This window comes from Etheostoma spectabile, chromosome 9, assembly GCF_008692095.1.
Source record: "Etheostoma spectabile isolate EspeVRDwgs_2016 chromosome 9, UIUC_Espe_1.0, whole genome shotgun sequence".
NCBI lineage: Eukaryota > Metazoa > Chordata > Actinopteri > Perciformes > Percidae > Etheostoma > Etheostoma spectabile.
Genome location: NC_045741.1, coordinates 18,646,765 through 18,674,000, shown reverse-complemented (window position 1 = coordinate 18,674,000; position 27,236 = coordinate 18,646,765). Strand labels below are relative to the sequence as shown.

Genomic DNA, 27,236 nt, shown 5'->3' with positions numbered 1-27,236 from the left:
GCTTGTTACCTCACCTGTCATTACCCAAAACCCAATATCTTGTGCTCCTTTACTTTGTGCTACTGCACAATAGGGGTTTTGTATTTTTCTAGGTAGCTTTCATTTGAATGGCCTAATTTGAATATTGAGAAAAAAAATATATACTATTACAATCAGGCAGAATAGAAAGCTTGCTAACTTTGAGCCTCAAAGAAAGTTTTTTTCTATGATTCATTGGATATTATTTGTATTATTGTCATGTTTTACAAAAACAAGGAAATTGCATTGTCAGCAGAAAGTAGAGATGTAAAATCTTTCTCATTGGCTTTGTGAGATTTGTTTTTCAATCACTCTCCTCATAGAGCTGCAATTCATCCATCACTGTACTCAGTGAAGTTAATATATTGTAGCTAAAATACCATGGCTCCTCCTTCCCAGTGTCAGGGATCGTCCCACAGCTGTAAGCCCAGGTCCCCAGAGTGGATGTTACCATCAATGATTGGTCAGTTCCCATTGTTTCAAGCACTGTCATTGGTCAAGATTAATAGCTGTCTCTGGTTAATTATTCTAGGCCTGGGTATTGGTCAGGAGCTGAACCTCAGCTAACCCCCAACTCTTCCATCAACGTACAATGACTTCATTTGGACTTCCCCATTCAATGCAGACAGCCCTTAAATCTAATAATTACTGAGTTTCTTTTGTCTTTTTGCTGATGCCGGCTATTAGCAGAGCAGTGTGAGCATCTTGGGCCAGGTCTGGGCCACGCCAGTTTTGATGGAGCTATTGTATAAAAGTCCTGACCCCTTTCTTGTCGTCCTTCTTTCCCCTTCTAAGAGGTCTGTGAAGAACCCACAGACGTCAGCAAATTCTCAGCCCAAGGTGAAGAAGGGAACAGAAGGAGAGAGAAAACAGAGGAGGACCGACCGCAGAGTCAACCTGTGCTTCTCAAGGTCTGCCTGAATGGGTTTTTTTAGGTATTCATTGTGGCCCTCTCTTTCACCGGCTCTCTATTATTCAAAGTGCTGGTGGAGCCCTGGCTTGGCGTGGGTCTAAGCTTGCATCCTTCCCAGCAAGAGCTCTGCGCGCCACACTGATGTTCTAATCATGAACCGGCGGCAGCAGCTTTGTGTGGAGCGTTGGGAGAACTGAACTGAGGACTGGCTTCCCGCCGCTCACGATCTCTTTGTCCTGCTGGAAGGTGCCCCGGCCGGGATTACAGCCAGCCACAATAGAGGTCACCCCAAAAATCTATCCCTCGCTCGCTCTGCTCTGTCTGTAGGGAGAACTGGGTGGTATAGGGTGAAGAGGTTGTGTTTCTGTGTGTTTCATTGGATTTAATGTAAACTTTGACGACCCTGTGGTTGTTGGTTTGGTGTGTGTGTTTATTTTCACTGTCTACCAGAGTGCCTGTAGGTGGCGTTAAGGCCGGGGTCGTCAGTAGATGTGTCACACCTGTTTAGCCTGACTCACATGGATTTAATATGGCTGCCAACTCTGTTCTGGTCCCTTCTTTCCCCACATCATCATGCACCACCACAGAGACGTCAGCGCTTCGTTTTAACATTATCGTTTGACTTTTCTTTTTTTACTGATATTACTTTTACGGGTTTATGTTTGTTTGTTTATGTGTGCTTCCTCTTTTTTGTTACAAGCAGGAGCCAACTTGTAAGAAAACATTTAAGTGATTTTATTACCCTAACTCACGAAGGGTGAGTGGTTAAGTGATCGCTTGCTTGCCCTCGACACCAGCTTACAAGCAAGTCAAGCCAAAGCGTGTGCGTTTGTTTAACAGGTTGGTTTGTGTTAATTTCTCTACAGCCGTGTGCATGTGTCTGCCATTGACTGTGAACTCCTACTGTAAAGTGCACACTGTATATATGGATGGGTGTCTATGCCCATTTGTTTGTGTCTATATGTAGATTCACCTGTGTCGGCATGCATGAGCCACAATTGACAATGTGTACAGTACACACAGTGTATGCTTGTTAAACTGCATCAGAAGCTGATTCTAATTTAGTGTTATAGTAATAATCTTGTGGCATATTCATAAAAATAAACAGCAGTGGAGAGGCTCCAGACAGCCAAGTGACTTGAAAACCTCTGGAGAATACTGCTGTTCTCCACCCACGTTGTCACTAGTTTCTCTACAGAGACTCACAGAGATGATAAAAAAACATCAGGTGAAACAACTCATGATGACATTATTACATTTGCTGTAGTCAAACTACTCACTAGGGATATAACAAGAAGACGGTGTGTAGAATATATGGTCAAGTACAGTCAATATGATCAACAACACAGGTGGCTCTACATGTTTTTTTTTTTTTTTCACCAACCGGAACACATTACCACCTAAATAAGTCCTCTACAAACGATTCACAAAACATAGTCACAGTCTAAAAAAGGCAGTTTTAACAAAAAAGGAACGTTTTAGTTTTTTCACAATGGAACCATTTAATCCAGGGCTGTTGTATTGGATTGCAAAATGTTTCGTAGTTGTTGCGGTTATTGTGTCAAACTCTTACATTTGCCATCTGTTTAGATCTTTAAAAGGTGTCACATTGTATATTCACGTGTTTTCTTAGCTCACAGAAAACTTTGTAACTCTTCAGTTGAAGTTTAAGACATGAAAATACAAGTGTAATGAAATTAAATCTTTACGCCTAATGAGACGTGAGTCAGTTATCTTTATAACTCCTGTCGTAGTTTCTAACGGCTCCTCCTGTGAAGCGTGTGTGCAGTTGCCGTCCCCTCGTGACACTGACGAAGTGTCTCATCATAATGATGACCCTGAGGATGAGCCCACATTCCTCTCCCAACACACTCGCTCTCTCACATCACCACCAAGCAGACTCCCAGCCATCATGTAATAAATGTTCAGCGCCATAATCAATTTGCAATGGTTGGCGAGCATCTCTCTTGATTTAGCCTGTAAAAAAAGGGAAAGAGAGAGAAAAGGATGAGACAGAAAACAGAAGACAAGAGGGGTCCCTGTGAATGTGGTGAGAGCGCGAGGCGAAGAAGAGGGAACTGGGGGGTCTATTAGAGAAAAGACTTCCCGTGGCGTAAATAGTATTCATGGATGACAGCGTGGTCATGGAGGATAGACGAGGGTCTTCTTCTCTGTGGAGCTCGAGCTGACTCATTCTCTGCCTGGCTTTTCTTCCTGACGCAGCTTGCCAAGGGGCCCCTTTGTGCCTAGCAGCAGGTAGCAATGGAGTGGCAGGTCAACTCTCGGACCAACACAACTACCTCCTTCTCCCGCTGACTCCTGCTGAGTGTTTCTTGTGTGCAAGAGTGAAAGCGTAATATTGTGCATGTGTGTGTGAAAAAAAAGAGAGGAATTCACGGAAAACCCAAAATTTTCATATTTCTTTAAAACAAACTATTGCTACCACATATTTGGCACATTGTGAGTGTGGTCCTTTAAAAACCTTTTAAGCTCATCTTTTGATGTGATGCCCTAACTTTTTTTTGTGTGAGAGTTGCCTTGACAGACAAGAAAATAATTCAAATCTAATTAAGATTTGGTTTTGATTTGTTAGGATTTCACAAGGAGTCCTATAAAAACGGAAAGACACATTTTTATGACCTTGGCTCCCTCCCACCACACATCTTTGACCCACAGCAGCCGTAGCTTTCATATGGTAGGTTTTCTAACCAATGGGCTTTTAATCTGTTTTCTTTCGCTCCCCATGGTAACTCGAACAGTTTTCCCAGTGGGTGGTTCACTCAGCCACGGGGCTGCAGAATGGAGTTGCCCACATAGCACGCAGCCTAATCGAATAACCGCCCCAGCGTGGCGCCCAGCGTGAGTGTCGTCCCCAGAGGGGAGCTTTACTTGAGGCTACAGGTACTTTTCATTGCTGCCTGGCAGGCCTGCTCCTTTCCCTAGCGCCCTGCTGCTAGAAATTTGTCGGCCCCCTCTGGGTTTTCTTTCTGGGAGTGTCAGCTGTGGGGCCCCTGATGGGAGATTTGTTGATATGATAACTCGATTAGACTACAGAATGGATGACATGGTGGGAGCGAGCCAGTCAGCAGCACACAGGGAGGTGCTGACTCCTCTCCTTAACCTCTCCTCAGGAGCCTGGCGCTCAGCACCTGCCCTCAGCTAATCAGCCTCGCTGCCTAGGGTGGTGGCCAGAGGAAAGGTTGGGGTCAGGCCTGTTTAGATGTGAATAATGGTGTAAGCGGACATTGGCCTGCAGCCGTTTAACCTCAGGACATCCAGAGGACTTTCACTCAGGGAAGTCATCTGAAACATCGTAGATGTCTCTCACTGTATCCTTCATTGGAAAATCCTGAGCAGAAACAGCCAGTCGTTCAATAAACTTGAGATTTAGATCTATAATGTAAGTGGTTACAGTTTTAATTTTCTGTCATGTGAGGTAGGCCTCAGTGATTTCATTACCACAAAAGGATGCACGGTTTCTCGTTGACCTCACTGTAGAAGGAATGCAAAGTAATTACATATGAAAATCCTCAAACACTCTATTATTAATAATAGCGGATCACCACACAGGAGTCTTGTGATCTTGTTCAGCAAGTAGTCTCTCTACAATGCTGTTATTACCTACAGTTCAGCTGCATTTCACAGCTGAAATCAGATGGTATAAAATTCTCCAGGGTTTCATTAGCTGGGATCGCAGGGGTCGCAAAACTTTCCACAGGTTTTCACCACAGTTAGGACAGCCAAAAACACTTTCAGATGCACAATACCTTCCTTGTATCTCCTCCAGGTCATTTGCTACACGTTGCACTGGGTCCACTCAAGTCAATTAAGTTCACATCTCCACTTTGGCCAAACAAGGGATTGTGGCGATATGAGGAGCGCCTAAGACCAACAGGAGCCTCCCCTTCCCAGCCCAGGCATTGAGGAGTAGCAAAAAGGACACCAAACAAAGGGCGGCCCCTCTGTGTCTCAATGACTCCTCTCTTTGTTGCCTTCTTGGGCTCCATAAAGGAAGAGGGACGCTCTTGTTTGCCCAGGAGGTGGTTTAATGGCCCCGGAAAGAACAATGGCACCACATTCAAGCCATCCAGAGGGGCTCATTATATAGGGCCGTCCCAAAGTGCGGGGTCCCTGGACGTTCCCACTGGAGCGTTGGGTGAATGGTGATGATGGGCGGGGCAGGCCAGGGAGGGCATACAGAAGGGAGAATAGAGACCATTGAGGTGACAAGCAGGTTCCATCTGCCCCCAATGCCTCCTCACCTTGCATCACGACAGCTAGGGGCCTCTCCTTGCACAAAGGGCAAATTTAGTGTGTCGGTGTGGCTTAAAACGCTCACTTTAGAAGAAACCATTGAGGGAAATATCAACACTGTAGAGCACGGAATGGTGCATTCAGCCTCTCTTGCCCCCTTCCCATTGACAGAGTTCCTTTTCCTTTCAGTCCTTTTCTCATTTTGGCTCCATTCAAGTCCCACTTCTCTCATCTCCAAAACTCTTCAGTCCAGGCCATTTTTCCCATACCTTGCAAAGGGGCGGATGACAAGAATTAAGTTAGTTCTGGCCCGGCCCATAGGTTTTGTCCTCCCTGAGCTGTGGCAGGTAGCTGTGGCCATGATGAGATAGATCATCAATCACAAGCCAAACCTCTCTGGTGATGTGAAACAGGCAACAAGGACCCCAGAGGTCAACAGACATCAGTAATAGTATGTGGTTGATCACAAACCCATCAGCTTCAGGCTGTTGGAGGATGCTGAAGAAGTTTAGCAAAGTTTATGGGATGAAAACTCTTTTAGCGCTCTAAAACCTTTTCTGCTTCTTCCTAGCTTTGTCAAAATACCTGTCCATTTCTGGTTCCTCTCTCCAGAGGTAACCCCATTTATGACTAAAGGCTGATATATGCTTCTGCGTTAAATCAACGCTGTGGGTACGTACTGTACGCAGGTATATGGAGATACCGACCCTACACCGGACCCTACACCGTTAAAAAAGGCCATGCCCCTGTCCATACATTCCCATTACTTTGCCTGATCACGCGCTCTGCATGTGCACTCTGTGTGCCCACACTGACAACGCCCCTGAACGCAGCAGCGAGTGAGAAGCCCGGAGGAGCAGACATCAGTTAGACTTGACTTTAGACTGAAGCGATTTCTGATGGACAGGGTGCTCTTCTGCCGTCTGCCATGGCGTTCATAATTCGCACGGGTAGAGCGTGATGTCACAAGCAAAGGGTCTATATTATCTGAAAGAGAGCAACGCACACACCAACACAAAAGTATAAAATTCTGTCCCCATTTACATATGGCTACGGCAAAAGCACTGCATGGAGCCTCCACAGGGCCCTAAATTAGCCTTAAGAAATAGAGTATGCAACCTAGATAATGCTCCCATTAAATATTTACTTAATAATCACAAAGGTGACATTACGAGCATCCTGCTCTTTTTTAGACCCATGTATTACTCACAGTTATGTGACATAAATAGATTGACTTTTGATTTTCATCAGGCTCATCAGGATTTTTCAACCTGCCTTGAGATTAAGCTTAATCTTTTCAAACACTGGCTTCCAGATAATGTGATTGTACTGCTAAAGCTCATTGTCATCATCTCAAACAGAAAAGAATGTAAAACCACAATTTGTGTTCCTTTTAACTTAATGGATGACATAAAAAATCAACAAACTGCTTGTATTGCAATTTAGTTTTATTAGTTCAGTTTCTTCTAACAAGCTTCCCAGATAAACATCCTCATGTTTAGACCAAACAAAATAAATGGAGCTTCCAAACACACTTGCAGTGAGCTAAAATGTCCCGTAAACTAGTCTTTATATATCCCAGAAAGTTTCATTTAACACATAAAAAGTTGCTGTTTTGCACGCATTCACATGTGGAAGCTGCCTAGTAAAACAACTGTCCACTATTGCTGTAGTAACTCAGCAGAAACTGGGGGTAATGCTCCCAAGGAAATCCTGATGGTAGTTAATGAGAAACAGAAGAGTTTTCTTTAATCACTCATCTTTTTCATAAACAGTCCAGAGATAGAAACTAACGACCTTCTGGTCACATCTTAAACAGCTGCTCCAGGCTACTGCTACAGATGTGGGAACTCAGGTTTTGTTCTTTTTAAAACTGTGAATGATTACTTTTAAATATTTACATCAAAGAGACAGCACTTATGTATAAAGGTAAGTTTACTTGTAATGGCCAAAATATGATTGCAAACAGATGTTTTTAGTTTTCTTTGTATACAAAAAAATCACTCATACTCATAAATTCTCTTTGAAGTTTTAAGAAACACCTTTAATTGGCTACTCTTATGGATTGTGAAGATTGTAATATTCTCAGGTGCCAAAAATGTCAAAATATAAAACAGTTCAAATTAATCTTTCAATCAATCAATTCAAATTAATTTGACCCTAGTCTCTCTCTCTCTCTCTCTCTCTCTCTCTCTCTCTCTCTCTCTCTCTCTCTATATATATATATATATATATATATATATATATATATATATATATATATATATATATATATATATAGTGAAATATGTATATATATATTTATACATATATATTTATATATATATACTTTATATATAGTGAAAGAGTATTTCACTCATTTAGGCCGGATATCTGTTGCCTTGGGCTTCCTTTGTGTTGGCATTTTAAACTCTGGTTCAATTATGAGGACTATGGTTCACCTTTTCCCAGATCTCTGCAGGGTAAATCCAGACAGCTAGCTAGACTATCTGTCCAATCTGAGTTTTCTGTTGCCTAACTTAAACAACTTTTGAAGATGCACATGTTCCACCAAAACAAGTTCCCTCCTGGGGCGATATTGCTACATACGGCGCTTAGCACCACCCATTACGATTGTGATTAGTTTAAGGAAATGCCAATAAACTAAAGAATGTTTTTGTTCCCATCCTGGAATAATGTGTGGACTTGCCAGACCCTTCTTTGCAGCGCTGTGGAGGTAGGTCTGGCAGTGCGAGACTAGGTTGACCCTTGCACTCATGTTTTTTTATGCCTCTGTCACTGGTAATTCAAGCACACTATCTAAACTCTCATCAGAGATGACACATCTGTCCAGCAGCAGACACATACAAAGTGTATTCATTAATTTTTTCTTGGGCTATTAACAATGAAAACGATGATTAAGCGCTCTGAAATAATTTCTCAGGACCCTTCAGGTTAAGGCCATGGGAACACCAATTGCAAAGAAATCGACACAATCGTCCTTGTCTAAGAGCATATGCCTGGGCCTGAGAAATGTTCTGTGTTTGCGGCCTGTCTGAGGGTCAAGGCCTTCATGGTCGACACACCACTTCTAGCCTTATAGTCTCCAGGACCACATCTCCCAGACACCTAGCTGTGCAGCTAGCAGCTATCCCTGGAGCTCCCACTGGGAAAGCTCAGCAGGGGCCTTGGGCGGTGGGCAAGCTCCCCGGGGGCCAGATTGCACCCATTTTGCGCCAGGCTTTTGTGCATGTGTCTGCACATGTGTGTGCAGTTTAAAATGAACATCTCTGCACACATACTTAAGAATGTGTGTGTGCGTGTGTGCGTGCGTGTATTGGTATCTGTGTGTTTTCCTATTTGTCTCCATGAGTCTGAGTGGGAGGAAGAAGTTTTCAACCAGATGCCTTAGCTCCCAGAACTCTTAGCGGGGGGCCAGTGAAGTCCCGCTGGGCCACCACAGTAGGAACATACATTTCGCTGCAGGGGAAGGCCATTGGCCCTAATGATGAGGCACATCAGTCTTCCTCTCAGCCTGACCTGACATGCCCAAGTGTGTTGTTCATGGTGGCATATCCATGTCGAAAGAATGCATATGGTAGGGGTGCTTTATAAAGCCCTGTGGGAACCTGTGTTCACTCTCAGCAGTGGAGAGCATATAAAGACTGTTCAGCGCTGTTGGTGCAGTTTACTCGCTTGGCGGGAGGTTGTGATCTTATTTCCCTGCGCATGGTTTCCCTTCTGTGTGTGCAATTGTATAATTAAGTATTTGTTTTATTTACTTCTCAATAATTGTACTAAATTAAATTATTAATAGGACTTGTGTTTGCTTGCTGTGAATCTGGTCATACCTCAAGTGGTTTGAGCAGAGTTTAAGGGTATTGTAACTAAAAATTACTGAAGTACTATGGTAAGGAGGGATAAAACAGCCTGGAGTATCGGTGTGGAGTTTTGGTTTCAGCCTCATGAAGAGAATGGGAAAAACAGGGTGGCAGATGTTCTTTGAAAACGCCTACTTCAGGCCCACAACAAAACGGCTGTTTTTGGTATATTTCAGCGATGATACCAGTAAGACTCTGCCTTTATCCAAAAAGGAGAGTAGGACATCAGAGGTCATCCTGTTCTTTCTTGCTAGCACACATCTCCCCCTCTTTGTTTTCAACATCTCCATCACTTGGAGCGATTCACTGCTGCAGATTATATAATGATAAGTATTTTACTTCTGGAGTGAAACACATCAGTAAAATGAAGCAAACAGAGGAGAGAGATGGAGGAGCGAAGGGAAGAGCACAGAATAAAAAGACCTATGGCCCATGCTTGGCCATAGATGACTCCAGAGGTTGTTTTTGCATGAAATATGCTTTTCTCTCTCTTTCTCTCTCTGTTTGTCTCTATCTCCCTCTCTTTTCCTTTTTTGCTTTCTGTGTAGAGAGCGAGTGGTGCTTCTCTGCCTCCAGCCAGGAGGTAAAACTGAACTGCAGAGCCAGGCTGCCAAATGATGAAAGACTCTGGCATCCAGGGATGTTCTGAGCATGGACCAAGAGCTCAGAGCGAGAGAAAATGCTCGCTTTTCAACTTAACACAGTTTTTTCCTACTACATATCTTCTCTCTTGCTATTTTTTTGGTGTCAGTTTTTCCATCATCAGGGCAAGCAATTTTCTTTTCTTTTTTTATGAGCGCTTGCACCGCAGCCTTGGAGCAAGAGCTCCTCGTGGGAGACGAGTGGATGGATGGAAGTAGTGAGGAGGAGGCAGGCAAAAGGATGGGCAGAGAGTGTGTGTGTGTGTGTGTGTGTGTGTGTGTGTGTGTGTGTGTGTGTGTGTGTGTGTGTGTGTGTGTGTGATAGTACAGTCTAAATGTGGGTGTGCAGTGTTTTTCTTGTTTTTGTTGTTGCTGTCAATGCCCCCCAGAGCCCCAATCCCATGTTTGAACACACTGATTTAAATGTTTTCACAACTGAAATGAAAAGTCTTTAGTTTCCCCCTAAATTTTATTGCCACATCATCCCATTCATAATGATAGCTTGTGAATTTAATTGTCCAAAAATACAGAGGGATACCAACGTTAAATACCAATTCAAGAGGTTTATTTAAAGGATTCTGACAAAATTATGAATTATATAAATATATTCAGAATAACAAGCACTATTACAAAGATGGTTTGAATTTATGTAAAAGCCAGTTAGTAGGATTTGCAACCCCAACAAACTAAATATATCTCTCACATATCTGTTGTAATTTTGACGGAAATCATGGTTTTTCCATGAAATCTATTATAGTTTCTCATATGCGCCCACCTGCAGTTCAGGACAGATTATTTCACCTCTGTCGAGCTCTGCTAGTTGCCCTGTGTCATGTCGTGTTGCATTGAAATCTCACGTTAGTCAAGACAAATGCCTAAGCTGGTATTCAACCTTATATGATGTTTACAACAATGGACAACCAACTTTAAGTCGTTAAAATAATAGCTTTTTATATATTTATATAATAACTTTTAGTTCATAAATTTGGATGTGCAGAGACCTTTGCCAGCATGGTTTTATTGTCTTTGTTGTCTTTTCCTTTGCTTTCTCCAACACGTTTCAATATGTTGTGTTCAGTTTTTGTTGTATGGGATGGTGAGAAGATTTAGACTTCCCCCTAAAATCTTAAAAGCATTTACATGTACCCAACTTCTCAGCAGCATCACAAGCTGCATATACATAAACTGATAACTACAATTCTTCCTCCTCTGTTTGGTGTGTGACATTGAGTGGATAGACTAGCAGCAGTTAAACTAGCATGTGCTTGTTTTGAGACTGTGTGTAAACCGCAGCTGATTTCAACCACAAACACAGAGGAATCCTCTGATTCTCAGGTCAGGCTGCAAGCGCTCTGCCAAGACTCTGGTTCCCTACCATAATCCTGTCTCAAACAGAGGGGAAATGTGATGCAAGGTGTCTGCAACACCATCAAGATTGTATTTTGGTGTCTTTACAGTAAAGCTACTCCCTTCAAAATTCCAGCCAGGGGTGTAATCCTCCATCTTACACTATTCCCTCTATTCATCACACTTCATTTGTCATCACTGTGAGAAGAAGGGAAGGTGAGGAAACTAGAGGAAAGACATGTTTGTATGTGCAACAAAGAGAATGTCACCAGCAACACAATCAGAGAGGGAGTTAGAGCAGAAAACAGATTGTGTCTGTGTGTGTGCGTGTTTGTGTGTGCGTGCGTGTGTGTGTGCATCTGCCAATGCAGATACAGTCTGTACAATCTGTGAGTAAGCCTGTCCAAAGCTCCATCACTGTACTATACGTTTCCTCAGTGTGATTTAGTCCACCACCCTTGTCTATGTACTACATTAAGCAGAAGTCTCTGTGTGTGTGTGTGTGTGTGTGTGTGTGTGTGTGTGTGTGTGTGTGTGTGTGTGTGTGTGTGTGTGTGTGTGTGTGTGTGTGTGTGTGTGTGTGTGTGTGTGTGTGTGTGTGTGTGTGTGAATCCAGTGCATGCCTAAAAAGAAAAAAGCTCCAAGCAGTGGCCAGAGTCCAGATCTAAAACAATATCATTCTCATGTGTTGAGGCTATGAGCGTGTGTGTGTGTGTGTATGTAAGTGTTGAGGGAGATTGGGGGGGGGGGCTGTAACCAGGGCCTGTTTATGTACCACACTGTGTCGGTGGGAATGCCTTAAATTGGAGCCATGCTGCAGGGGATTAGGCCTGCACTGCAAAAAAACTCACTTTTAGTCTTGTAACCAGCCTAGAGAACTAATTTTATTAGTATCTCCGTAGGTGTGAGAGCAATGTATTGTCCAATATAGATTGAATAGTTTTCACTACTAACCAGACAAAAACACAAGTTTTCATAAGATTATAGAATGATTAATTATTTATGAAAAAACTCCTTAAGGCAGTACTTTGCTTTTGAAACAAGTCAAAATCGTGTTAGATATCAGAAATCAGATGTGTTATACTTAATATAGGCCTACCTAACATTTTAGACCAGAAAGGGAACGTCTTTACCTGAAAAGAAAACTACTTTAAATGCACATTTCTGGGAAAGTATGAATGTGATCAGACATGTTTCACTGTATGAATAAAGGTTAATTAAAGATTACTGGGTCATGCTGGTGGTCCTGGTGACGTGATGGCCAATCCTTGTAATGACAACAAAGTCAAATTACGCAACTTAACGTAATATAACTATCGCCACAGCTTTCCTGCTGCTCTCAAGTTATTATTTTCGGTTGGTGATGTCTTGGATATGAATGGGTTTTAGGGACATAAGTAGTGGTGGATAGTTAAATAATGTGTTTGTGGGATTGGGAAACAGGCAACCGGTTACCCAGCCAGCCAGCCAGCAGGGGCCAAGAAGGATCAGTACAGTCCTCTATGTGTGGCGGATGTTTTCCACAAGCCCAGCAGCCAGCTTGGCCGCAGCTGTCCAAACCGCAGGCCCTGGGAGAAGATGAGGAGGAGGGAGGGATGGGGCAGGAGGAAGGAGGCTCGGTGGGGCAGTGGGGAGGGTGGCGGGCTTGGTAAAGGTCAGACAGACTGAGGCGGCTGGGAGTGTGGGAACTGTCCGGGAAGGCATGTGCGAAATGCTCCGAGACGAGGTATCATCTTACAGCCAGACCGCCTGAGGGAGAGTGCTGTGTGCCTGCATCATGCATAAGTGTGTGTGTGTGTGTGTGTGGTGTGTGTGTGTGGGTGTGTGTGTGTGTGTGTGTGTGTGTGTGTTGTGTGTGTGTGTGTATGTGTGTGTGTATTTAGCCTTCTGCATGCCTATATGTGTGTATATGTGGTGTGTGTGTGTGTGTGTTGTTTGTGTGTGTGTGTGTGTGTGTGTGTGTGTGTGTGGTGTGTGTGTTGTGTGGGTGTGTGTGTGTGGGGGGTGAGCATTTCGATATGAAAAGATAGGAAGCTGCTTTCAGCACACCTGATTGAGTGTGTGCCTAACGTACAGAAACTCGGTCTTGACCGCAGCAGCCGCAGGCCCTTTGCTGCATGTCAACCCTTTCTCTCCCACTTTCCTGACTGGATCTGTCTTATCAATAAAGGAAATAAAAGAAGCCAAAAAGATCTTAAAAAACAACAAAAGAAAAAAAATAGGAAGTGAGGGAAGGAAAAATTGACTAAAGAAGCATGGAGAGGGGAGGAAACAACTTTTAACCCCCCATCTTACACACACACACACACACGCACACACACACACACACATATACACACAACTGTAAACATTGTTGAATAGGGTTGTCTTTGAGTCAGACTGTGTACAGAGGTATGTAACACATGTGTGTAACATGATTTCATGTCAGGGGAACACTGACAATCTTAACTACCCCATCAGTGAGAAATTAGCCTGCTGCACCATTAATATTGTTGTGGTTTGGTGGAGTAATGTATGGCGTGTGCTGCTAAACCATGTGTATGTTATAAATTGCTGTGGAGAGTCTCACTGAGCTCCTCAAAGCTGTGGCAGTCAGATTCCCTCACGTTTTGGGGGAAACTAGCTCCAAAATGATTCGTGTTTGTCTGCAAGCTGAGATACACTTATGGTTTTAATGAAACGCAGACATCCTCAGTTGAACTTCAGTTGCACTCAAAGATGGGATGAGAAGTTTCCACACACAAATGCACGTGTACACACACCCTGGCAATGGTAGTCTGGCAAGCCTGGCTTGGCTTGGCTGATCATCACATTCACACACCAAGCAGGTGAGGTGAAGTCTGATCCTGCTCTGTAGATGCCACAACATGCAAGCCTCACGCTACCCCTATCTTGCCCCCCCCAACCCTCACACACACTCAGCCATCTTCTTCATCATGTGCCTGATCCTCCATCTTAGAAAAACTCTAAAAAAGCCAAAGAAAACCCACACCTCAGGATACACCATCTCAACTTTCTGTGTGTGTGTGTGTGTGTGTGCGGTGTGTGTGTGTGTGTGTGTGTGTGTGTGTGTGTGTGTGTGTGTGTGTGTGTCTAACTCCTACCTTTGTCTGCTACTCCTGCTCCCATCTTTCACAGGGCCAGGCCTTTGAAGAAGCCTAATCCGGGTTATTTGCTTTCCCATGCTTGTGTCAGGTCCCGGTCTGAATTGACTGTGGAAAATAAACTCTAGTCTGCGGCCGCTCCCTCTGTCCCCGATTTATCCGAATAGGATGTGGCCGATGGGCGTATATAAAGCAGGCTGAATGGTGGGTAAATATGATCTCACCGCCACTCTTTTTATCCACAAGGCAACACTCTCACTGTTGCTCAAAAACCTTTATGTAGCCTGACATCCATTCAGGGCTTGTTGCATTCAGCCTGGCTCAATGAGAGGTCCCCAAAGAGTGCTTCCTCACAAAGGGGCCCACTTCATTACAGTAAATAACAGTGGCAGCCGTCGCATTGTTTCCGCAATGCAAGTTGATTTAGAACACTTAAATGGATAATTGTTTTAGGCCCAGTGGAGCTTCCTCTCCAAACACTCACCCTGGTGCACTCCCCCCTTCACCCCCAGGGGAGGAGGAGGGAAGGAACAAGCATGCAGCTTGAGAGAAAAAGGCTTTAAGCTTTTTTACAGGGAGAAAGGTGAGGCCTGATGTGGACTGCTGGGAGAGCAAAACAGAAAGTTGGTGTTAGTTAACAGGCCTGTGTGGTCTGTTTGAGATGAGAGAGAAAGTGTGTGGGAGTCGTCTGCATGTGCAGCAAGATTATTATTTGTGCCAATATGTTTGAGTGACAACATGCACTTTTATATGTACACCCGGGATGCGATTTGCCGGGGGGATGCGTGGGATTTCCTCTTTTCTGGTCTTCACATCCCTGCCTCTGATGAATTATTTTTTGTCACTGGTGGGAAAAAAATGTCTCCCCCCCTCAAAGTGATCATCTACTTCACTAATAGACCATTATGTACCTAAAATAAAAGTACTTTAAACTGAGTAAAGCGCTGTAACGTGAGCAGTCTATAGTACGATCCTAGGGGCAATTGCTGGTTGTATTTAGCTGCTGCAGAGCCCCGTGACGCCGGCTGGCAGCGGCAGTTGTTTAGCCGCCCAAAGGTGACTGCGAGCCGGCTACAGGCACCGCCAGATGACGGTCCTTTGGGGGCATGGTAGTTGAGTTAAGCCAGAACAAGTGAGTGTCATGTGGCGTTATGTTAAGTTTAGGCACCAAATCTACTAGTTACGTATGTTTAGGAAAAAGACGTTGGTTTGGATTGAAACACCTCCGAGGAATGAATGAACGTTTCTTGGATGAAAGTATTTTGTTTTCGCTGTGAAGTGAACTCCGCTCTGCGGCTTGAAAGCGCTGTATTTTATGTTGACACCACGCTATTTCATTTTGAGATTAGTTTCCATTGAATATTGAAGTTCATAAATAAGTGTTTTTACATGGCTGGGCGAGTGGCACCATATTTGTGGTATTGAAAGTGGGATTTCATTCTTGCATGTTTTGTTTTTTTGTGCATGATCGAAAAACATCCCCATCTCTGCTCTTTTTCACAAATCGCACCCAATGTCCTATTTTCCTTTACTTTAATTTACTACAAGGCATCCCTTTTATGTATTTTTTTGTTCCTAATCTCTCCCAGAGTAGTTCCCGGGTGTTACGAACAAGTCATCCCTCTCCCACAGTCACGCGATGGCTGTCTGTGGCGCTTGCCAAGGCCTCTGCTGTCTCTGCAAAGCTGTACAGCGTTTTCCGTTCCCAGGGGCCCTCGGAGCTCCAGCCTGGCCTCAGCGCACCATGTTTATGTCCTGTGTAATTGCAGACCTCAGTCTGAGCAGGAGGCCAGTGTCTGTCAAAATAGCCATGTGTTCCCTTCAAGCAATGCCTAAATCACATCAACTCTCGCAGTCAGACCGCGTTTCCCACAACCCCCTGCCTGACTAGGCTGGAGGCCCCCAGGCTTGCTGATTGGATAAAAGGGAAATGAAATGGAAATTCCACTATGAGCCATACAACTACCTCTCATGCACACCAAAACTATAGCTACAGCAGTCTAATAAGTCAGAACACTTTTGCACACACACACACACACACACACACACACACACACACACACGTGCATGTTACATGCACAAAAATCCACACATTGTTTCTCTTTAACAGCCCCCAACCAACCGTGGGCCCCCGTATTTGGTCCCACACCTTGAGCAGGCAGCCGTGAAATGGGGCCCTGTCTGGGAACTGTTGGCAGGCTTGGTGGAAACAGCAAAAGCGTGGTCCTCGTTAGCTGTGATGACGCTAGCTAGCCGGTCGTCTCTGGGGAGCATGCTTGGCTGCTGCTACTGCTACTGCCAGGAGAAAGGAAAGTAAAGGTGAAACATAACCAGTTCTGGGGCCAAAGACTGAATCAGAGGCAGCTGTGAGCAAATTAAATTTTCAAAAAACAATTATTTAATAGCTAGTTAATAAGTTGATCCGACCCCAGACAGCACCTAATTCTCTTGTTACAGTATCAGCAGCTATGACAACATCCACTGACCCTAAGGTCACCCAACACACTGACCTATTCTGACCAGGGAGGCCTGACCACATACTTCTCTTGACCTCCAGCGCGTTGCTCCCCTCCCACCTTCTTTCTCTTCCCCTGTTGGAAAACAGGGGCAGATCAAGGGGTGGGTGGGGTGATGGGTGTGATGGTGACAGGAGAGTATAAGGAGAGAGGAAAATCCCTGGGTGCTTAAATCCCTTCACATCCACCCTAGAATCAGAGCATCCAGCTCACATTCTGCCCACACAAACCCAGCCCCTGTGACACTCCTGGAATGCTGAAGCTTTTTTTTCTTCTTCGCCAATTTAGGTAATTACCGCAGCGGTCACGGTGCTCAGAACAGAGACGGTGACCCTGGGCGGTGCACAGTGACAGCCCTTATAGCTGAGGCGGCCCTCTGTTTTGTGCTGCCAAAAACAAACCTGCCGAAAAATTCATCACTGACTTCTTTGCAACAGCCCGTATTTGGTGGCTTTAATGCCTGCCAACTGGTGTATTGTGTTGCATTAGGGATACCCGACATTCCCATGGAGTGTGTTGGAATGCATTGTATAAAGATGGCGCACCAGTGATTGCGTCTTGTGAAATATTTAAGCTAACCCCTTCGTTTCTAGTTGCACGTTTTATGTTTCAATCAAAGGCAAATATCACATGAAGTTTGAAGAAATATATCCCCAATTTGCCTTTATGGAAGGAATCTTTTTTGAGGTGTTGGTTGTTGTTTGGCATCTAATGCAAATAAAATCGGTACCCTCAACAAGCTTCTTGTTGACTCTGCCAGGGCTGCTGTATAAATTTCAAATCTGTCCGATATACCGTAAGCACAATGCTTAATCAACTCACAATAGCCAATGACTGACAAACACAAGGAAGAAAAGAAAACGCTTTAAATTGCGATCATGAAGCTGTTTTTATGAAAATGTGTCAACTGTTAAAACTCACAATGTCACTTAGATGCTGATGCATTGTTATGTTCTAATCTCGTATTGTGTATACGTGCCGTATTTTATGTGTATGATGCAACCTAAATTCTTTGTCAGTGTGTCATCGTTTTTAACTTTGCCTAACGGAACTTTCCATTCCAATTATTTTTGTGTACAAAGTTGTTCAGTAGGCGTTTGTAGACCTTGTATATTCCACATATTGGAGTTCACTCGATGTGACTGAACATATTCTGTTGTTTTTGCCTCTAGGTATGAACCGCCAGCAGTTAGAGCTATCTCAAATCTTTGCTGTGTCATCAAGTACTTTACAAGCAAGGCTGTTTTTTTGTGTTAGCTGATGTCTTGTTTTTCTACCCAGTAAGACCAGTTCATAATTGGATCAAATGACATAAAATGCCCAAACACAATTTGTATCAAATGATTTAAACTTAACAGTTCACAGTTTACAACGTGAAGATAAGACAATAAGGGAATTTAGCGCATACATGGGGAATGGACAAACACTAAACCAAGACAAAATTAATTGAGATTTTGCCATTTACTGAGCGGAAAGTTGATAAACTAATGCACACAGACATTTTGTTTAGGCACCTGTGTCAATAGTCAGTCCAGACTGTATTGCCAAAAGCAGGTTTTTGAAGGCTTTAGATGTACCCAGATATTCAATATTCTCAAGCCGGGGTGCATATCAGGGGCTGTGTCAGAGGTTTCAGTGTGCTCTAATATCACCATTACATCCAGTGGCACTGATGTAAACTTTTTATTGGCCTTGACAACAGTAACCTAAAATAATCTTCAAAAGCACTGGTGGTGGTATGTCTGGAGTCCAACCACACACTCATGCCTCCGACCCCGTGGCGGGTCCCACAACCCTCCATCTGTGGGGTTCAGGTTGCACCGTGTCCAGTAAAGATCTCATTTCACTGCAGGTGTTCAATCAAAGTGCTGGCTGGTGCACTGCTGGACTCAGACCCTGGCTCCATTAAATGGCTGACAAAGGGCCAGCCAGTGATTAGACTGCACGCGTGTGCCGGGGCCCGATGTTGGGGCCCACCGCTGCAGCACATCTGAGCCTTGTGGCTTGTGGTTTCATCCAGGGGATCCACTGAGATTCCTTGGGGGACCTCCTCTCTCCTCCTTCATCTCCTCCTCCTCTTCCTTTTTGTTCCCTAGTGCTAGTAATTGAAAATGTATTTATTGCAGGGCCAGCGGCTGGACTGGGAAGAGGGAGGCGCTGCAGCTTAGGAAGATGTGGCTGAGGTGAGGGCCTCAGGGTTTGGCTCCTCTTCACCACCACTAACTCACCCACACAGTCAATTTCTCTCTTTCTCTCTCTCTCTCTCTTTTGGGCTGCTCTCTTTGTTTGCTGCTCCCTCACGTACTTCTCCCTTCTAACTCTTCTCTGTTTGCTCGTCTTTTCTTTCAACGTCTTGCCTTTCATCGTTGCCCTCCTGTCTCTTTTATCCTTTGTCTCTCTTTATCGTTCTTGATTAGGCATGTATAAGGTCCATTTCATGCAAATTGTGCCGCTTGGATTGATAGAAGTTATGTGCTGCTAATAGCATTTTTTTGTTCAAATTAAAGTTTTGTTCCATTTTAAATCCAGATTTGCTTTTTTCTGCCTTGTTGAGAGTTTCTGAAGTTTGAAATATGTCAACTGCACCAAAAAGCAAACGGAATGTGTCTGCTTATTAGATTTGATTTTTACATGATGAACTGTATTATTAGCTATGAAGAAAGATTTGTTTAATTTCGGTTTATTTTCTTTAATTTTATTATTTTAAAGGACTTTTTGCTCTGTGTTGTAGATTTCAACTGCAAAGTCAAGTAAACCAGTGGCCTGACTTTTTATGATATCTAGTTTTGGTTGAAATACGTGTTTTGATACAAAAACTACTTTTATCTCTGGATATACAGTATGAATACCATTCCAAGAAACATTCCTTCAATAAACAACCTGATTATATAAATTCAACAAGCGTGACAAAAACTAGACTTTTATCGCCGGTAGCCTAAGCACTCTACTGCTTCCCATTAGACTTGAGCAAAACTGCTAGACAAAAATGGCCTTTCCCTCAGTAGACCTCTTGAGAGGGCCCTCATAAAGCGTGATTATCTTTTACGAGTTCCCCTCTCATTCCCAGGGCTGGCTCGTTGGGGAGCACAGTGCAGCCACTGGGCCTCCCTGTTTTATCAGACCTGTGGACAAGGAAGAGGGAGGGGAGTGAGAGGTGAGGAGAGGTGAATGAGGTGCTGGGAACTTTCTCTTCCCAAATCCTGTGTCCAAGTGTTTGTGCAGGCACTAGGCAAAAAGACATAACCTGAAACATATGGGTTTTGTTTCAGTGTGCATCTTGTAGATTATGCCCACAGTCTTTTCCTGAATTAGATTTTTGCCAGGATGGTAAAGTCTACTAAACAGTATTCCACACGAAATGTAAATGTGTTGTATTTATATAGCGCTTTTCTAGTCTTAACGACTACTCAAAGTGCTTTTACATCATACAGGAAACATTCACCATTCACACACTGTGGCCGAGGCCGCCGTACAAGGTGCCACCTGCTCATCAGATAAACACTCACACACATTCACACTCCGATGCGCAGCACCAGGGGCAACTCGGGGGTCTTGCCCAAGGACACTTCGACATGGGACTGCAGGGCAAGGGATCGAACCATCAACCTTCCAATTGGCGGGCAACCGCTCTACCACTAAGCCACAGCCGCCACTAATAGTCTCTTGTTGTTTTTCAATGGTAGGTTAAACTCTGTTTCATAACATTTATGGCTTTTGATTTTAAGAAAACATTCCAAAAAGAAAGCCCTTGTTTTATTGTTGTTGTAGTGAGTGTATATGTAAAATGAGTACTGTGTGGTTAAGTTTGCTGTTGAACCTTCTGGAATTTGCCCAAGTCAATTTAAATGAAGAAACTGCAATGGAAGGTGTCCTCTAAACACACTATTGAAATGTCTTCTGATGTTGCAGTAGAGTTACAGATTTGAAAAATAATAACTATTTGATGAGATATCCTCCACACTTGTGTGTACTTGTACTTGTACTACTTGTGTGGTCGGTACCAGGAAAGGCATCTTTAGTATGCCCTTTTACCTCTTCTCTCTACATCTGTTTCTGCTTTGACCCAGTGTATATCTAAACCAGTGAAAATCATCAGCAGGTTCCTTTAACAAAAGTGTAGAAACACCTGAGGGTAAGGTTGCAAAATGTGTCCCTTTTGTGGAGAGGCTCTAGGTGCAGTATGGCAGAGCGTGCCTTAAAATCACCCACAAAGGGATTTAAGGCACAGCAGTAGGCTTTGGCTGGGGATGGTTAACACTTACATCTGCTGCCACTGCCTCCAAGACACACTGGCTGAAACACCAGCACTCCTGGAATCTGTCAAACTGTCAGCCGCAACAGGAAAATAAATAGGAGGGAGAGATGGAGTAACAGTAAAGAACCTTGAAAGAACAAAAAAACACCCCTGCAAATGGCTGATTGGTAGCTGGCCTGGGGTATGCATTTTGGCAGGCAGCAGAATGACAATGGCGTTTCTGAAATAAGGTAGAGAGCCTGAGCTACGACGAAATGGTGGCCGTTTGTCTTTATAGCAATTCTTCGACTTCCCTATGACAGATCCCAGTAACACAGACACTTGGCAGACCAAAGTGGGCCACTTTGTGCTATAGATGGCCCATGCACATGAGAAGCCAAAGAGAACCTTTCAAAAACGAAGCAAGATGTAATGCAGCTTTTTATGCTCATTCTGGGCCTGTGATAGCTGCAGTGGCATGGATTTGTATCCCAGCTACACTGAAAGGGCTGCTGAATTGGATGGAGCTTTAAAGTGAAGCAAGAAAGCTCTGGAAAATCGGCCCTCAAAGGCACATTTCAACTGGAAAGCGTTTCTTTTAAGCTGTCACTCTTTGGTAGTTGACAATCCTATTATGGCACCAACATATTGTAATTAAGAGGGAGAAGAGATATATGGGCAAAAACACATTCATCGGACCATCTAAGATACAAAGGACTTTGTTGTTGCTCCGTGTTTGGGAGGCTAATGCAGTGCTGGGCAGCCAGGTCACCTTATTTGCATTGACATGTGAGTGATGTAAACGGTATCCAGAAGCCAAATTTTCTGTCTCTCTCCATCCCTCCATCCCTTCACTTCCGGGCACCACTTTAAAGAGACGTAATGGAAAATAGGTTTTATGGCTTTTCTTCTCTTCCATTTTTAGAGGTCAGAGAAATAGAGCCTTCAAAAGAAAATCCTGCGGAAGTAACGATCCCTCACCTCATCAACTCTTCTGCTAAATTCTTAATACGCTTTGCACTGAAATTGCGCCCTAAGCCCAATATAAAGCGACTGGGAACGGATTGTGAGCGGCAAGTCCATATGCTGCTATTTATTTCATTGACAATAAGAGGATTGTGTCTCTTTCTTTTTTACCCACTCCACAATGCACATCTTTTGAAGTAGGAGCAGATGATAGAGTGGCATCAGCTACCATTGTAGTAACTGGGAGATGTCCTAAAATTTAGGAATGATGACAGTAATACAAAGCCCTGTGTGCATTGTGGGTAAGAAGTGTGCACATGTGGTTATTTTTGCCAAGTGGCTGTTCTCTCTAGGGGCAATGAAGCCTGACTGTTGAACTCTCTTTTACTGGCATGCCCCACACAGCAATTATTGTAACCATACAAATTATTTAAACCTAGATCTTCTTAATCAAACATTCAAACTGACAAATTATGAGTTTTGCTCTTTATTTAACACAAATAATGGGGCTAGTAAGGTAAGGGGTGGTGGTCTTAGTGTATGTATCTTTGCATCTGATACTCCCCTTTACCTCTTTGATCTCCATTCTCTGCTCCTTCACTATGGACCTGTCTTGTGTTACAAATGAAGGTGCTGAGAGGGTCAAAATATCAAGGACCAGACTGCTGACATACAAATACATAAAGTTTCACACCTCCAGCTGCTGAGTTTTAGGGCCGTCACTCATCCTTTAAGATCTCGTCCATAGAGACTCTGCAGCTGTGTCACAAATTTCCTCAACATCATAATTGTTCAGTGCAGAATTGTCTTTCACATATCTTAAAATTACTTTTTCTTAATTTTTTTTGGCAATGTCAAACATAGCCTTGATTATTCCGCTTTTGAACAAGTAGTACTCTCTCAAGTAGAGAAAAACCTATTGACAATTTTAATATGTGATTTAATTTATAATATATAATATCATTTATAGATGTGGTCTTATTCTTTCTTCATAGAGAACTCTGTCTCCTAGAAATTAGGTTTATATACTAATTGGATTTTTTTAGGTGTGGTCAGAACATTTGAAAAAAGAGATTTGTCTGAAGAAGATTGTTGCTACATGCAACCAGACTAATTTTTGCTTATCCATCCAAAAACCTGAAACTGAAATGAGTAAGTCAGTTCTTATTTCTAAAATGATTAGTTCTGCAGTCAAAAAAACGGACGAAAAGTTGTTGTCAGATGAGATTTTGCCAGCCAAAAGGTTACATTTACCTAAGTGGGTAGGTTTCACTGTGTCCCTTTTTAAAATGTATGGGGAGCCAAATTTGTTCTGACACACCTAAAGAAGACCAAAAACAGTCCTACAGCATGGACTGTTTTGGTGACGGTGTGTTGTTTAAGGTTCTGGTGAGACGATTAATGTGATACAGGAATTCCAGTAACAGAGTAATACATTTAAAGGCCTATCATATGTTAAAACATTGCACAACGGTTTGTAATACTCACAGACAGGAGCAACTATCTTTTCTTTCATCCGACAATAGCATGGTAAACAGAAATATATTGTTTACATTAAAGTAATCTACTAGGATGCTTCAACATTTTTGCCCAATGCCCCTCCATTATTTTGCTAGGGGCCCATGCTTTGGCACCCTACTGTGCCAATGGACTGACTCCATTGAAATAAATGAGAGGGCTGCATTTTTTCATCTGTGACTGCTGTAAGTCTGTAGCAGTCTCATGCCTACAAACACAACTAGCTGTTTGACTGGTTAGGTTATTAGTATTAGGTTATCAGTAGCAATTTGATAGGGCATACACTATGACACATACACTAAACCCTTGCCACACCCCAAAATTCTCTACTCTTATACCGACACAACCATTTTCAGTTTTATACCTAAATCAACCTTCGGGGCCAATCACAGCTCTTTCTTGCAGCCCAGAATCTCTATCAGCGCCCCTGCACGTGCACATACACTTGCACTTAAAAAACACACCGGTAGTATTTCTCAGCGGGAGGCTCGCTGGCCCGGCTCCCCTTCTGTGCCTGTGAGTTTGTCCTGAGTGATTTACATTCTGTATAAAAGAGGGCGGCTGGCTATGTCTTAATGCAAAGCACAGTGAAGGAGGGAGAAGTGGCCCCGTAATGAATTGGTGTTAATGAGCTGTTAATTCTGCTCCAATCCAAAGCACCACTGGAACCCCTGCTGCCCAGATTCCAACACTACACAAATATATACCATCTCACACCCCAAAACACCTACACATAGCGGAATGCATTTGTCTGTTGAGAAATACATTTTTCAGCACAAACATCAGTTGTCCAAGTGCACACACAGACCTAAAATCACCCACAGACTCTCTCTCACACACTCACTTGCCCATGTTCACTGTCACAGGCGTACACGTAAATACACACATACTTCCAGAAGTACCCACGCACACATACACACACACACACACACACACACACACACACACACACACACACACACACATGCACTCCATCCCAACACATACTCAGTCAATCAGCCTCTCACTCCCAGGCTAAACGGGCCCCTGGCTCAGAGGCAGTAAATCTTCCTCATGCTGACATGTACTTGTGGATGGCGTACACCCAGCCGAGCTGCCGAGCAGATCAGAATTAAATAACATTTGCAAATGATTCTCAGTGTTTGTTTTTCCCTAATAGAGCACCAGGTTGACAGACTTTACCACATTTCACGGTAGGTCAAATGTCAGAGACCAGCAGAAAAGTATTTTCACTGTATTTTAAAGTTATTTCCTGCTACCCTAACTTTCTGGGCACTCATATTATTTCATGTCTTTAAACTAAATATAGTAAATAATGTACTGTTTGTGAGGTATCATTGTTCCTGTGACATGTTTCAGGATCATACAACTTAATTTTGCTTTAGTGTAGAACAATCACATGTGCTGATCATTTAGAAAACATTGTTTCCAAAATGACCGTCACTGACCAACTGTTGCTGACTTGAAATTCCCTAGCTCAGTAAATTTTTATCATCAGGGTAACTAGGGCCACTTTTTCAGGTCCAGTTACATTGTGCTTATTGTTGTAAACTGCCAGCTGTCTGCACAGCATAAAACTACAGCTTACATAAAGTGTTCCACCATTTGTGCTCTTTTATCAAAACATTGCTCTCATTTGTTGACAGTGTGCTGTTTTGACTCCAAAAACATAATCTATGCACTGTGTTCTCATTATAGTTTCCCCTGTTCTTCCATGTAAAAAGGTTGTGGTAGTGGCAGTCTGAAAAGGGCATAATGGTGTGACTGAATTCTCTTCCATAGTCAATGTTTGTTGGCCTTGACAAGTGCTTATGAAATTGGCATAAAGAAACTTTATGATGACATAAAAACTGAGGAGCTTTCCTGGAAACTAATTAAACATGAATCAGCCATCTGTGTTTCCCATCCGTCTTTGTTGAGCCAATCCTCCACAGTGTATCTACCTTATGTTAATAGGACTTATGTATGATAGCACCAGAACTGCAGTGCACCATAAGTTGCCTTCTGCACAAGCACAATCAAAATAAATTCCTCCATGTCTTACTTGGTATATAAATGACTGTGAGACGGTGGCTGTTGAAGCAGGATCCCAGCCTGATCTCTGCCAGGAGGACAAAGGCGCTCTCTCTGCACCCGCACAACGCTGACTGAGAGCAAATCGTCCCAGAGCTGATGTTGAGCCAGATAAGCCTGCTCTACACTTCCACACACTGTCACACACACACACACACACACACACACACACACACACACACACACACACACACACACTGACAGGGATTCAGGTTTGCGCTCGTCTGTTTCTTCTGTGAGAAAAAAGAGAGATCTGTGTTTGCAGTGTTTGACTCACCTGAGGGCATGTGTGTTTGTGGTTTAATGTGTGTACTGTGTAAGAGCATTCTGCTGTTTTAAATGTGCATGTCTATGTACAAATGAATGCCCCCACTTTAAGCCTGTCGGAGGTAAGAGGCCAATTAATGGAGGATGCTGTTAAGTGATTTTAGAGGCATCGCTGGAGATTTAGGGGAAGGAAGAAAAATGGCTGGCCTTAAGGTGCTTTGATAGTCCCTGACAGCGCTGGTATTTTATAGCTAGCAGCTGGTCCAGGTGTTAGCTTCTGCCTGAGCACACATACACACACATGCACGTACACACCGCCTGCCTCATTAAGGTCGGTCCTAACAGGAGGGCTCTTTGCGGTTTAGCATTGAGTCAGACGCAGTGTGTATTTTCAGCCTGTATGAACACATGTTAAACTGCTAGCTGCTTGCCTGGAAGGGGAGGAAGAGAGGAGAGGATGGAGAGATTGGGTTGGTTGTCATGCTCAGGCATTCAAACTGCCATTTGTTGTGGCATATAAAATACCCCCAGAAACAACTGGCACGTTTATAGTTTTTCTTCCCAACGCTAGGCAGGGTTTTACAGTCCAATGTTCACAGTCATCACGACCACCAAATTTGTGTTGTTTGTGTGACCTTTTACAGCGCTGTTTTTTTTTTCCTCCTTTTTTCCCAAACCCTTGTGTATTACAGCCTGAGCAGTGAAGATGTTTTTACTGTGCAGTGTTTAACGCATGCTGTGGTTCGAGGAAGTCCACACCCTGAAGTCCTTGGATGAATTAAAGTGCGAGGGTATTGTTGCTGTGTCATGCAAAAAAAAGGTTTTGAAATCTCTCTGAACTAAACAACAATGAAAAAATCCCTGTGAGTGACTTTAATAAAACACTGTTGAAGGAATCCAATGAAACACTGATTAAATTTGTATTAGGGGCACCTCATCAGCAAACCCTTTTCCTACGATGGTAGGAAGTGTGTGTGTGTGTGTGTTTGTTAGTGTGTGCGTGCTGGGGGGAGACCTTCAAATGCAAGAATTGTTGGCAATAAGTAGCTTAACCAAGGGGAAGGAAAAGGGGCGGGGTGCTGGAAATAAGGAGCACCATGGGGAAAGGAATACAAGAGATTATCAGTTTAGAAGGTGCTGCTTCTTCTCTTCTACTCACCCCCTGCTATGGCACTCTCTTTGCCTCAGCGAGGCCAACATTCACTTCAGGTCAGCCATCTCTAATGTTACTGGACCTCTCCTGGCACAGGGTTACAGAACAAAGGTGTACCCTCCATTCATGTCCTCCACTTTCTCTCCAGGTCAGCTAATGAACATTACAGACCGGTTCACTAAAGCTAAAGATGCTCGCCACTGGCATTCACTCCCCTTCTCAGTAGAACGTACATCCTCAAAGAAAGTGTTTTCTTTGAAAGGTCTTTCACTCTTTGGAGTGTCCATCCTCTTATTGCCCATGTAACAGGAAATGGGATGTCCCGCCTTAACTGTGTGTGTGTGTGTGTGTGTGTGTGTGTGTGTGTGTGTG

The 27,236-nt window shown here is 43.5% G+C and overlaps 1 long non-coding RNA gene across 1 annotated transcript; it reads right to left on the bottom strand.

Moving 5' to 3' along the window:
• Positions 1 to 7,828: 7,828 nt before the first annotated feature.
• Positions 7,829 to 24,353, bottom strand: LOC116695806 (uncharacterized). Its single transcript, XR_004333555.1, has 3 exons — positions 24,342 to 24,353; positions 23,657 to 23,669; positions 7,829 to 7,932 (listed from the first exon to the last, which is right to left on the bottom strand). It is a non-coding gene; the product is annotated as an uncharacterized LOC116695806 (long non-coding RNA).
• Between the last annotated feature and the right edge of the window lie 2,883 nt (positions 24,354 to 27,236).